At 47.6% G+C, this 14,742-nt stretch overlaps 1 long non-coding RNA gene across 3 annotated transcripts; it reads right to left on the minus strand.

The window, feature by feature from the left end:
• Window positions 1-243: 243 nt before the first annotated feature.
• On the minus strand, window positions 244-1,874 carry LOC119307324. 3 transcript variants are annotated; one of them, XR_005149259.1, is made up of 4 exons: window positions 1,819-1,874; window positions 1,315-1,744; window positions 635-858; window positions 244-501 (listed from the first exon to the last, which is right to left on the minus strand). It is a non-coding gene; the product is annotated as an uncharacterized LOC119307324 (long non-coding RNA). The 3 variants fall into 3 exon arrangements; XR_005149257.1 differs by lacking the exon at window positions 1,819-1,874 and having other exon boundaries at window positions 1,315-1,401; window positions 1,488-1,800; XR_005149255.1 differs by lacking the exon at window positions 1,819-1,874 and having other exon boundaries at window positions 1,315-1,800.
• Between the last annotated feature and the right edge of the window lie 12,868 nt (window positions 1,875-14,742).

Consider the following 14,742-nt stretch of genomic DNA (forward strand, 5'->3'; position numbering starts at 1 on the left):
GAAGCAAATGATTATAAGTATCAGCAAAAACTTGAATGTATAGACAATTTATAATTTGTATCATTCGAATCACTTGAATCATAGTGGCACGATGTCAATGGTTGGGCATATCTATTTAAGTTATATACAGCAGGCCCACTTACAAAAAAAAATCTCATTATATATTCTTGTTGGCATGTTCATGAGGAAAGAGATGAAAAAAAAAGAATACAATAAACATCAAATTTTTCCTTAGTTGTGCTTCATTTCATTTATGAATTGAGAGAAAGTTTGCATAATAACACATAATCATGAAAACAACTTCTCAAGGAGCTCGGTCCTCGCATGATGCCTTGATTGTAGCTAATTAATTGTAAACAAAAATACTATAGAAATACTCAGTTCCTGTCTTGGAAGAGACACACTACAAAGAGTATCATTTGAAGAAAAAAAGTGCTGCCCTCTTTTCTCCCTGGAAAGCCTGACCCTTGTGCTGAAGCTCCAGGGACCGCTTTTCGCCTGCTGATAGGAGTATAGAATTGACACATAAATAAAACCTGGATACAAGATGGACGCAGACAAACATAGGCAAACGTCTAATCATGCTTGAAAGCATATGCACAAAGTTAACCTATTAGGTATGCAAGAAGAATACCCATCGGCAGTAGCAAGAACCATGGTAGAACTCCATGAAAATTTTCTCAAGGCAAAACAGATTTCTCTCAAACTGATGTTTGAAATCCCATCACATCAATTTTGATTTAAGGAATTAAAGGCGCGTCTCAACTGAGGCTTCATAAGCAGCACCCGTTGTCAGAGTGACCCGAATAGGTGTAGTAATTCTTTGTGCACCATTAGTGGTGGGGCTCCAGCAGAAACCTAGATAAAGGAATATTAAGTTGTGTGATCTAGATGTCAACCTGAGTTTTGCCAACATAAAGGGATACTGTAAGAGGGGCGATATGAAATATTTATTACATGTAATAGGAAAACAACAACAACAAGTCAACAGGTAAATGAATAGTGCATTAATATCATCTGACATGGAGCATAGTGTGGAAAATTTGGAACTTCGATGCTTACTTCTCAGCATATCTACAGCAAAGGAAAAAAACCAGAAGTTGGATTTCAGTTTTATTGACAGAGTGCGGAACTATATCAAACAATTACTTCCAATGTTGACTACAGTACAGTTTAAAAAATGGGTCAATTTCATTGCTGTTGACTATTATCGTGAGCTGGTACAAGCATTTCAGCAGTAGCAAATGCCTACCCATATAAACACAACAAAACCAAGGATAACTCTTCATGCCTAAACAAGTAAAATGTACCTACCTAGAAGTTATGCTGGGAAACACGAATCTGCAAGGTGTGGTCAAACAACAGGTAATTATTCATCTCATCAGCTACAATTTTTGACACCTGATACACCAAAAATATACCCAAAATTGTAAGCGAACAACACAAATACAGCCTGGTCCCAATTTATCTCAAATGCACGAACTTACCAAACACCAAGTAAGATGTTCACATGGAACACACGAATATCACCAGACACCATGTAAAGCTATACACAAATGCAATACAGGACGCCGTGTGCTAGGATGAATCAATATCACATGGAACACACGAATATCACCAGACACAAATGTTCGACGCCGAGGGAATGAATTGATTCACGAGTATTTTGTGAACTGCTGATACCTGACAGTCGGCGATGGATGCCGACGACGCAGGCGGCCGATGCAGCCGCCATGGACGAACACTGCATGGCACAAATTAAAATTGTAAAGAAGGGGCCTGCAGAGGAACAATACAGGACGGGTGGATGGCACGTACGCGGAGGCAGACGTGCAACAGAAGCTGAGCCCATCGCGGCTCGGGCCCGAGCTGTGTGTGGCAGTGGATCCGCGGTGGCGTCAGCGTCCTGGGGATCCTAATCCGCAACGGGCGACGTATCCGAGGCGCCGGTGGTGGCGGTGTCCTCGTGATCCACGACGGCCGCGTCTGCCTGGATCCGCATCGGCGGATCCAGCTGCGTATCCTCGGGAAACGAGGAGGAACGGATCGGAGGGCGACGGCAGCGAGATCGCACGAGAGGACGGCGGCTCTGTGTCCTCGACGGATCGATAGGAGCGGTTTTTTGCGGGGTGTTTTTTCGCTGCGTGCGTGGGGTGGGGTGGGGAGGGGACGAAAAAACCAGCGAAAAAAACTCGGACGAAAATGGTGGGACGAAAAAAACCCTGTAAGTTTGGGCGTGTGCGGACTCGATCGCGGGGTTTTCTTTGATTTTTCGCGGCTGAAGGGATGGTGGGAGGAAGTATCAAAGAAGTACCAAAAAAGACCGAGTGAGGTGGGACGAAAATAAAACCCGGAACGCGACCTACCAACTGAGACATTAGGAGTAGAGACTAGGGAGTCCTAGTAGGACTCCACACTTGGCGCGCCCCCTCCTAGGGCCGGCCACCTCCCCCCTTACTCCATTATATACGGGGGCAGGGGGCACCCCAGGACACACAAGTTGATCTACGGATTGTTCCTTAGCCGTGTGCGGTGCCCCCCTCCATCATATTCCACCTCGGTCATATCGTCGCGGAGTTTAGGCGAAGCCCTGCGCCGGTAGAGCATCATCATCGTCACCACGCCGTCGTGCTGACGGAACTCATCCCCGAAGCTTTGCTGGATCGGAGCCCGGGGATCGTCATCGAGCTGAACGTGTGCTGAACTCGGAGGTGTCGTACGTTCAGTACTTGGATCGGTCGGATCGTGAAGACGTACGACTACATCAACCGCGTTGTGCTAACGCTTCCGCTTACGGTCTACGAGGGTACGTGGACAACACTCTCCCCTCTCGTTGCTATGCCATCACCATGATCTTGCGTGTACGTAGGAAAATTTTGAAATTACTATGTTCCCCAACACGAGGAGCTCGCCGTCCAGCCATGGCGCTGCCGTGGAGCTCCCCTCTGTCGCTCGTCGCCATCCAGTACGTGCAAGGAGCAGGTGGACGGCTTCGTCGCCCTGCTGGACGCCACCATGGAGGACCGCCTCCAGGGAGGCCTCCTGCCGAAGTTAGCCGCCCCTGCCACCTGCAGCCACGGCCCATCGCCGCCTGGACCCTGCACGAGCAGCGGCTGCCGAGGTTGGCCCGGCAATGCGGCGCAGCGCCTTTGGCCGGTGGCGCCATGGCTCTAGGCCGTAGAGGACGACGCAGCGGGTTGCAGACTACAGGGAGGAGAAGAGGATCTGGGAGAGGAGGCAGTTGGGGAGGCGGAGGAGCAGCCGACCAACGCCGGTGAGGTGTAAGAAGGGGCGGCTGGCGCTGGTGGAAGGGGAGGCGGCCGACGCTCCGTCGCCTTGCTGGACGCCGCCATCCGCAAGGACGCAGTTGTGTGGATGGAGGCAGTCGTGCGCGCAGGAGAGCAATGTGGTCGTCCCCCATGGCCGCGCCGCTGTCTCCGGTGAACTTCGGGGTCCGTCTCCGGTGGGAGTTGACGTCGAAGAAGGAGAAGGGAGGCAGAGAGGAGTGAAGGAAATGAGGAAGAGACACTGACATGGGGGTCCCACATGTCATCTAACGGTCAAACCGACGGTTCGTTTAGATGCGGGCCCGACCTGTTATAAACCGGTTTATTTTCTTAGCAACAGGCGTTTTAGGTTTTTTGAAACAGCCGACGCCAAAAGTGGTAGTTATCGGTCACAAACAAATTTTTGATAGATAGTTTTATGCTATTCACTCAAAATCACGAGACCTCCTAGTCTGCGGGACCTCCAAATCTCCAATACAAAATCACTAGTTAAAAGTACTCCTTTCGAAAATCAATTTAATTTTCCATGCGCCACTTGTTGCACCATGAAAGTTTTCCTTTTTTCTAAGATTCGTTTGTTCAAAACGTCTTATCTCTTAAACTGACATCTACATTCCGAACCGTTTTCACCATTGGATTCCTTGTGTCAAGATTTTGACGATTTTTTTCACAGAAAAAACCAGATGAAAAAGCCAAACCGGGAGCATGCTTTTTTTTTCCTTTTTAAAATCCGTTTTCAAGAGGCACGACCGTGCCTCTCACAGAAGCAAGCCCGTACCTCTCGTGAAAGCAAAAACCATGCCTCTCATGGAAGGAAAAAGAGAAAACATGTTTTTATTCGTTTTCGAGAGGCACGTCCGTGCCTCTCACGGAAACAAAACAATCGCGGATGCAAAAACGTGCCTCTCACTCAAGGAAAATAATTGTCGAGGCTTCGCACATGGCGCCCGCGACAGGGCCGACCCATTTTCTTTTTAAGCTTTTCTGTTTTCTTTTCTTTCCTTTTCCTTTTCCCTTTTTCAACTTTACTTTTCCTTTTCAAAAATGTTTGTATTTTTCAAAATATTTTCTGTTTCCAAATTTTCTTTATAATTTTATAGAAAAATGTTCAAAAATTCAAAATAAAAGAATTAAAAAAATTATTTGCTTCTTTTCAAGAAATGTTTGATAATTCAAAAAACAAATTTCGAAAAATGTTTGCATTTTATTTTATTTTCACAAATTCAGAAAATGTACCCAATTTTAAAAAATTTCCTACAGATTCAGAGAATGATCATGTTTTTCACAAAAAATATAAGATTCCCCGCCCTGATCCAAACCAAATAGCCAAATTTGAATCCGCGTGTAACAGTCCGCCTAGGACGGCCCACGTGGCTCGGGCCAATCCACATGGATTAAGCCTTACTAAACAAGGCCCTAGGGACCCTAGACCCGAACCCAGATGCATCGGGCTCGCGGAGAGCTGGCCAAAGGGGCCAGCACGGCATGCCCCGGCCGATGTTAATCATGCCTGGCACGACACAACCCACACATGCGCGTTTACTACACGGGTCATGTCGCGCCGACCCACGTGCCTTGCTCCCTGGCCCTGACACAACACATTTAGTAAATGGGCCGGCCTGTGGCACATTTGGACCTCATGCTTTTAGCCTGCTGTGCTATTTTCTAGGTTTATTGGGTTGTTTTAGATCATACTAGACCATGATGGCGCGCATTGTTGCGCCAGCTAATTTTATGATAGAATGATGAAATATCATGTATTTTTTTAAATATAAAATATAGAAATTAAACTTGCATGAATTAACCCGTATATTAGACAACGGTAAAAAATGTAGTATTGCGATTGTCTCGGGAAATAGAATTAGTCAAGTGATTGCTCTAGCTTTTAAATGAATAGTGTCTATGAAAGATATCTTGAAAACAATAACATGAATAAGTAACATAGGTTTAGAGAACATACATGATAGTCAATAGCACAATTGGTAAGATAAAATTAATCGGACAATCTTTTCTGCTTAATTAATCGATGAGACAAATCTTTTATCATTGTTTAAAAAATAGTGTCACTTCCCCTAAAAAAAAAATTTAGCGATGCTTGATTCCCATATTGGTAGACCTTCTCATTGTTGCCACGCGCACGTGAGGGAGTTAGGCAGTGGGGCGTCAATGTTGTGTGGCGCTGCGACGCCAACACGAGCAACAATTTTTTTTAAAACCACCGTCTATTGCAAAATGTTTTGGGGAATACAGATAATAGATGGTGGAGATGTTAGCCAGACAAGATGGCCCGCCCACAAAGAAGACACGACTTTCACAAGATTGTGAGCCTCAATATTACTATCAAAGGCAGCAGATAATGCCCCACTCATACGCAGCTATTTTTTATTTGAGAAACAACTTTTTTAGCAAAATTTAGGAAACAACTACTTACGTTTGTGTTTCATATACACTTTGTCTGCTTAAGCTAGTCCACCGGCCCAAGAAACAATCCAGGCCCAATCAACCACAGGTGAAGTAGATAGTCTCGTGGAGCAGCAACCCAAGAGATATCCAGGCAGACGATCGTACGGCTAGCAACGCCAAAGCTTTGTGGAGGCTCCCACCTCGCCCTGCTATACTGTTTAGTAATATAAAACAAATAATAAGTATAACAGGCCGTGCAGTGCTGGGCCCGAGTTCCTTGCTTCTAGGCTCAGACACGGCCCTAGCGTGACACTTGCCGGAGTGCGCCACTTGTCGCAATCTATAAGTTTTATTTTTTTAATCTGTTTATTCAAAATATTTTATTTCTTAAATCATGCGTTCAAATCTCGAACCGTTTTCACCGTTGTATTACTCGCGTCGAGCTTTTTAAATTAGATCTTATGTTGATAGGTTTATATACTGATCTATGTATACTGTTGTTCCCTTCCGTATAGTACAAAGTATAGGTATAGTACTAGATGACAATAGTCTACATCGATTCCAGGAGCGGAATGTGACAACAGTCTACATCGATTCCGGGAGCGACAACGTGGAGTCCGAGGATGAAGATGCATCGGAACCGAGCGAATCTGACTACTCCGGTGAAGACTAGAGTACTAGACTCCTTAGCTCAGCTGCCCAAACGGTGTGCGGAGTGCAGTGTGACTGGTTTCTAAGACATTTGGTTAGCTAATCTGATACCTTGGTGCTTTGCTCAGGTGCATCTCTTGTGCGTCTTGTGTTTATGTTAGATGTGTGTACTGAGATCACAAGAAGGTTATCGAAAAAGACTTTCGCCCCGCTTTATAAATAAAGCAAACCGCCACAAGAAGGTTTGCAAAGCTATGTGTTGGCTTACAGTTTCTCCATGGCTTCTGTTCCTTGGTCTGTGAGCTTGTAGCATTGTTCAGTCTATCAATACTGAGAGTTTATTTATATCTGTCTTATTCTACAGTCAATTTTTTCAATATTCGGTTTCTTGTTATTCAGTTGTGAGCTTGCATGGCGACGGCCTTATTCTCAGTGTTTTCACATACAGATCGCCGTTCACTTTCTATTTATTGTGTTTTTGTTGGTGGTTCTTTCATTGCCTGGAAGACGAAGAAACATACTGTAGTTTCCCGTTCGAGTGCATAAAAGTGTAGAGATCTAAGCAGCACGAGTTGCACCGTGCGGTGGATATCCTAAAACCTGGGCTCCGTTACCATGTTGGAATAGCAACTTGTATATTAGGAGGCCAAAGCCAACATATATACATATACATGAGGATGCCAAAAAGCTACAGAGAATGCCAAGAGGCTAGAATGTAAAAGGCCAAAAAACATCAGAAATATAACTCTAACAGAGCATATGAGCTATGGTCATTCAGTTTCACTCAGTCTAGTAGCAGTTGTTTAGCTCCTTATTTTTCTTCGGTTTCAGTTTTCAGTTTCCAGTCTAGTGCGACAATGATTATGAAGGCAGTCTATCCTTCATTGGAATTGACAAACAAAGCAGTGCACCCAAAGTTAGGCCACTCTTTTCTTTTGCAAGGTTGAATTTTCTTTTTGCAGATGATGATTTTCAATTGCACGGTTGGTTTTGCGTCGCCGGTGAATTTCAAGTGCAACCAGACTGTAAATCAGTCACCTACTCACCTCGGCCGATTTTGTACACGATGAAAGGAAATTATTCTTTGCTTTCTATCCTAAATATAAGTATTTTTAGAGATTTCAATATAGACTACATACAGAGCAAAATGAGTGAATCTACACTCTAAACTACTATGTCTATATACTGTATGTATTCATTGAAATCTTTAAAAAGACTTATATTTAAAAATGGATGGAGTATAAAGCAGGGCAAGATAATTAGCAGACCTTTTTGACTAGGGCAGGAAAGAGAAGTGCGGGCGCAACAGAAGTCTGACAATATCCGTTTCACGATAGAACGCCGAATCCTCTTCCAAATAATCAATTGGGAATAAATGAAATGGTAAAAAATGATTAGCTGTTGTAATCTTGTTGGGCGTTGCCAACTAGACGCGGTTGTGTTAAAAAAAACTAGATGCAGTTCAAACATCGCACAAACCACGCGCCAAACAACACCACACTCTTCTCAAAATAAACATTGTCTCCGACAGCAACCCGACATGATTATACAAACGAACAAAACACTTCCAGAACATAGTTAAAACACACGGTAAAAACAAAACAAAACAAAACAATCGCAATAATCCACTTGATTCGAAAGAGTTAAGCTCACTGGTGCTGTTAGCCTCTCTAGTCTCTATCATGTGTACCGTAGTCCTTCCCTGAAACATTCTTCCCTTCAGGACGGACACGGAAACATGTTGGGATACAATATTAGCATCTGGCCCCACGGGCTGGGTAAGAATAAACTGTTAGCATCTGTAACCCTTCACTCTGGAGGGTCCACCACGGGTGAAACGCTAAGCGGCTACTGAAGGGCGATTGCGAGGCGATCCCCTGACGACGCTAGGGTTAGGGTTTTGTCGCTGGGGGTGGTGAGATTACGGTGGTGTCTGGGGCGGCGACTGCGTCTCCCTCAGCACAGACTGGTGTAGTCTTCCTCCTTCAAGGTGCGGAGCTATGGCGGAGAAGGCGACGGTGCAACCTGCGGAGATCCCGGCGTCAAAGGCAAACCCGGCGGTAAGGGTTCTTCTAGATCCCCGATCATGTGCAAGACGCCAGATCCGACCGCAAGTCTCTCCGCTAGGATGGGAGGGATGGTTTTGCTGGACAAGGAAGCGGAGGGTTTCGTCTTCGAGGAACCAGATCAGATCTTGCCCAAGAACATGAAGTGGTCAGCGGTGGGTAAGGCTTTCTCCCCGCAACCGTTGAACAAGACGGTGCTGGAGAAAACGATGCAGAGGGCTTGGGGACTCCATCACGAGGCACGGTTCGGGGACATGGGCGACAACGTCTTTGTTGTGCACTTTGGGAGCGAAGGAGATTGGATACATGCAATGAATAATGGACCTTGGCAATATGATTTCAATGTCCTGGCCCTGAAGGAATATGAGAACAATGTCCGACCATTAGAGATGGTTTTTGATAGGATAGATGTGTGGGTTAAGATCTCTGATCTCCCACCTGGTAAGAGGACGGATGCTTTCGGGAAGGCGTTAGGCAACTGGCTTGGTGAAGTGGTTAAAGTGGACGTGGACAAGGACGGGATAGCTAGAGGGAGCCAACTGCGTGTCAGAGTAAGGATCATGCTGTTTGAGCCGTTGGTGCGAGGTTTTTTGCTCAAAAACTCTCAGGAGGACAAAGTGGGTACTTGGTACGATTTTCACTATGAGAAGATCCCCCACTTCTGCTTTGAATGTGGGCGCTTGGTGCATGAACACATATAATGTGTCCCTCCTGTTGATAAGGCTGCACAATGGGGAGGCTGGCTTAGAGCATCATCGGGAAGGAGCACTGGCTCCAAGACCGATGTGAAAGGAGGGAAAAACAACAATGCCACCGCAAGCAGCTTTATGAGCTCACAATCTGACGGAAACAACAAGGAGCAGGATAGCCATGCTCGCTCTCGAGACATTCCGGTGAAACGTAATCTAAACGCCGAGTTCGATCGGCCGGGGGACGCCCGCACTGGTGGGCAGAACCGGCGAGAGAGAGGGATAGTTATTTCCCCAAACAAGGAGAAGCATAGGGGGGACTGGCCAGAAGAGCGAGATCTGAGACATGAGATTGAGAGGAAGAAGGAGAGGGATCTCAGGGAACAACTCAAGGCTCAACAGTGGCAAAGGGGGTATGAGAGGAAGCAATATGCAGAAAGGAGCCATTGGGAGAGGGGGTCGTCAAGCAGAGGGGGTGAGTACAGGCAGGGGTACCAATCAACTTACCCGCAGGAGAGAAAGAGGGGGTACTACATTTGCAAGCCTCGGCAAGAGTTTGATGATAGAAGAAGGAGGGGAGACAGCCCCCGTGACACTCCTGGATCAAGGAAAAGAAGGCCGCGGCAGATGTGGGTACCAAAACCAGATGGTGACAGGAATGAGGGGGACGAGTCTTTCATTCATGATACTAGGTAGAAGACAACCTCGGTGTTTGATCGTATTGAGGAGACCGATAATAAAATGGCGGACCCTGCCACTGGGCAGGGCCGTCGAGAGCAATGATTATCCTTGCCTGGAACTGCCGAGGATTGGGGTTGGACTCGGCAGTCGGCGAGCTTCGAGACCTGGTTAGGTCATACAACCCAGAGGTGGTGTTTTTATCGGAAACTAAGAAGAGAGCGGGAGCGATGGACAAGCTTAAGTGGAGTTTGGGTTTCTCAAAAGGGGTGGCGGTGGACTGTAAAGGAAAGAGTGGAGGTTTGGCGCTTTGGTGGAGAGACCATATTAATGTAGCAGTCAAGCCGTGGTGCCAATATTACATAGATGCTACTATTGCTTATGACGGCGACTCCTTTAGATTCACTGGAATCTATGGAGAACCATGTGTGGATAAAAGAATGAGGATGTGGGATGCACTACACTATCTACGTACTCAAGATAACTTGCCGTGGTTGTGCGCGGGCGACTATAATGAGGCACGAAGCCACGAGGAGCAGCTAGGAGGTAATACAAGAAATAGAAGGCAGATGGAACAGTTCGAGGAGTGCCTAACCGACTGCGGTTTGGCAGACCTAGGATTCTCGGGGTACCCGTTTACTTGGGACAACAAGAGAGAGGGCCTGGAGAACATACAGGTACGGCTGGACCGGGCAACGTGCAACGGGGACTTTGCTCAACTCTTTCCGGCCACTGAAGTGATACATGTCATGACGGAGGAGTCGGACCACCAAGCGCTAGTAATAAAAGCAATGAAGATGTCAGGCATTAGAGGCGAGAAGGGGCAGCGTCCATTCATGTATGAGGCGGCGTGGGTGCGGCATGATCAGTACCAGACGATGGTTGGCGCTGCATGGGAGGAGGCACATGCAGCCAACCAGGGAGGAGGGTAGCTAGCAAAGACATGCAATAGGCTGCGGGCCACCACGCGAGCCATGCAGGACTGGAGCCGAAGGGTTTTTGGCTCGATCAGGAAGCAGATTGGGCACCTCAAAGCACAACTTGTTGATGCAAAAGAGAGGGCTGCGAGGACGGGTTACAGAACGGAGATCAAGGAGATCGAGGATCAGCTACATGAGCTGTATGAGAGAGAGGAGGTGTTCTACAAACAATGATTACGCATGGACTGGTTGCAGGAGGGCGATCAAAACACGAAGTACTTCCAAAATCGTGCCTCACACCGAAAATGGAAAAACACGGTCAAGGTGCTACGGCGTGAGGACGGAACGAAGTGTTCGGATGATGAAGGGATGAGGAGGATGGCTGCCCAGTTCTATGCGCACTTATTTGCTTCAGAGGGATCTAGGGATGGAGAGAACATGTTGCAACACATTCAGAACTCCGTGACAGAGGCCATGAACGCAAAACTTGATGCTCCGTTTACGGATGCAGAGATTGAGCTCGCTCTTTTCCAGATGGGACCGGCGAAGGCGCCGGGGCCGGACGGACTCCCAGCCATGTTCTACCAACGCCACTGGCCACTGGTAAAGGACGATGTGTGTGCTGCGGTCCGTGATTTCCTTGCCGGATCTGCAGCCCCTGATGGCTTCAATGACACGATTCTTGTGATGATCCCGAAAGTTAAGTCACCTGAATTAATGGCGCAGTTTCGCCCAATTAGTTTGTGTAACATGCTGTATAAGATAGCCGCGAAGACACTGGCCAACCGCTTGAAAGTTGTTCTTCCTTTCATGATCTCTGAGGAGCAGAGTGCATTTGTGCCAGGGAGGTTGATCACATATAATGTGCTGGTTGCCTATGAGTGTGTCCATGCTATTAGGAAGAGGAAAAGGAGAAAACCTATCTGTGCGGTCAAGCTGGACATGATGAAGGCATATGACAGAGTTGAGTGGGATTTCCTTGAGCGGATGTTGGTGAAATTTGGCTTCTCGAGTCACTGGACAGAGATGGTCATGAGATGCGTGAAGTCTGCAAGATTCTCGGTAAAACTTAACGGTGGGCTCTCTGAGAGTTTTGATCCTACCAGAGGGCTTCGACAAGGCGATCCGCTCTCCCCATATCTCTTCTTGTTTTGTGTGGAGGGGTTCTCTGCATTACTAAAGGAGGCCCAGAGGGAGGGAAACATCAAGGGGGTGTCGTTTGGAGGGGGTGGCCCAACGGTCACTCACCTACTGTTTGCAGACGACAGTGTGGTCTTTGTGGAGGGGTCAAGAGCAAACTTCGAGTCGCTACATTCTATATTGCATGCATATGAAGCCGCTTCGGGGCAGAAAGTTAGCCTCAATAAGTCAGCGATTTTCTTTGGCAAGGACACCCCGGATGAAGAGAAGAATGAGCTCAAACAGGTGCTGGACATATCGGAGGAAGCTTTGAGCGAGAGATATTTAGGCCTCCCTACGATAGTGGGGAGAGCTAAGGACGGTACTTTTAAGTACGTCAAGGATAGCGCAAAGGGCAAAGTATCGGGATGGAAGGGCCAAGGTTTATCAAAAATGGCAAGGGAGGTCTTAGTCAAATCCGGGCTGCAATCCACACCAACTTTTACCATGAGCTGTTTTCAACTCACGAAGAAAATGTGCGGGAATCTGTCATCAATTGCTTCAAACTTCTGGTGGGGTGAAACAGCTGGTCATAAGAAGGTGCACTGGATTGGGTGGGATAAAATGTGCATGCGTAAACATGAAGGGGGCCTGGGCTTTAGGGATCCGGAAGCTTTCAACCAAGCCATGCTAGCCAAAGCAGCTTGGCGCCTGCTGCAAGTGCCAAGTTCGCTGTGTGCTCGTGTTCTTAAGGCACGGTATTATCCTGATGGCTCAATTCTGAATGCAATGTGCCCTACCGGTGGATCATACACTTTCAGGAGTATATTGCATGGCCGTGACCTGCTTGCTGACGGCCTCATATGGCGCATTGGAGACGGGGCACGTATACTGATCCACCATGATAACTGGCTCCCAAGGAGCGGTAGTCTTAAGCCACTGGGCCAAACCTACATCGCAGGCGCCACTCGAGTAGGGGATCTGCTTGAAGCCGATGGGTCATCATGGGACAAACGGAAAGTACATGAAATGTTCGCCCCGAATGAGGCTCAAGAAATTCTTCAAATACCAGTTGGGGGACCGGGGGTGCAAGACTACCAAGCTTGGAACTACACCAAGAATAGTATTTTCATGGTCCGCTCAGCCTACCACCTACGAATGAACCAGAAGAAGGGAAGATCCGGACGGCCGGAGTCTTCATCCTCGGGAGCGGATCACAAGTCTTGGCTGAGCCTTTGGGATATGATCGCACCGGGCAAAGTTAAAATCCACATGTGGAGGCTGATTAGGAATGGCCTTGCTGTGGGTGCGGAACTACTACGAAGGAAGATCAAGCAGGGTGTCTTCTGTACGGCATGTGGGCGGGAGGAAACAAACTATCATAGATTCTGGGGTTGCTATCATTCTGCCAAGTTTTGGAAGGTAATGCAGTCAGAATTGGGGGCACCAGTGGCGATCCCGCCGGAGTCAGCTTGCTCCCAGAGTGCACTATCGAGATGGTTGATGTCGTGGTTCGCGGAGGCCACGGATGACGAGCGAGCGGTCATGGTTCAGGGTACATATGCGCTATGGCTCGCGAGGAATAATGCGCGAGAAGGGCAGCGGATCGAGGAGACGGTGTTGATAGCAAAGCGAGTCTTCCATCTAATGGGTGAGTGGCAATCGATACATGTCCGGAAGATCAAGCAGAACACGCCGACGGTGAAGGAGAAATGGAAGCCCCCGGAGGAGGGATGGGTAAAGGTGAACGTCGACGGAGCAACCTCGAAAGGATGTGACAGCGGTGGCGCCGGGCTGTTTTTTCGTAACCATGAAGGCGCTTTCATAGGAGAGTTTAGCCATGTCCTTCCACTGGGAAGTGACCCTGCAAGGGCTGAGCTTCTAGCGTGCAAAAGGGCAGCACGAGTGGCCGAGGAGATGAACATCGACAAGCTTCACATCGAGACGGACTGTAAGGAGATCGTAGGCAAAATCCAAGGCACGCAAAAGGACTACTCACCGCTAGGGCCTGTCGTCGAGGAGGTCAAGCGCCTTCTGGCCGCAAGGGACAGCTGGAAGATTGCGTGGGTTAGGCGGGATGCTAATAAAGCTGCCCACATATTAGCTAGGGAAGCAGTTTCTACTAGGTTAAGCAAGGGGTGGCTACATGTGCCCCCAGAGTTTATTCTGCAGACAATCGCGAACGAAATCCCTAGCTGGGATGACTAAATAAAGCTATGAGCATCTGTAACCCTTCAACCATGCCACATTCTTTCTTCCCACCACGTGCAGTGCATTTTCGGTTGACGACCAGTTCGTTTTGTAATGGTAGGCAGCTAACCAGCCAATCAATCAAGGGGGGAAGAAGGGGGTCACAGCTTATAGTGCGCCGTAACCTGCCACGGCAAGCAACGGACATGTTCTCGACCAATCCCAAAACGTCATCTGAAAGCAAAAGTCGCCCAGCCAAATTCCTACCCGGACGAAACTTTCAGCAGCTGCTATACCTAAGAAACCACAGCTATTAGAAAACGTACATGATGCCAAATCGCAACATCATCGAACCGTAAAATAACTCAGAAGCAAGGCGTCGCACGCAAAAGACTCGGGCGCCGCTCGCGATGTGTTGATGTGATGTGATGGCAGATAACGCTGTGTATTAGGATAGGATTGAATTTGCAATTAGCGTTGGTTGTGAGATGGCGACACGTGCGTATTTTAGGAGATCATTCATTCAGTATTCTGAGAAAAAAATAGCATGCAATTGACGGTCTTGATTGACGCAAAAATGCTATGTACTATGTGATCTGCGCCGTCTGCCTGAACTGATGATCTTGTCTTTCTTTCCCTCCAAATGGCGTGCAAGGTGCAACCACTACTGCTTACCATTTCAATCCGCGTGGGGCTGGCTGAGGATGGAGGAGCTCGGTCGGTATAAAATGGCCCACCC

This window comes from Triticum dicoccoides, chromosome 1B, assembly GCF_002162155.2.
Source record: "Triticum dicoccoides isolate Atlit2015 ecotype Zavitan chromosome 1B, WEW_v2.0, whole genome shotgun sequence".
NCBI lineage: Eukaryota > Viridiplantae > Streptophyta > Magnoliopsida > Poales > Poaceae > Triticum > Triticum dicoccoides.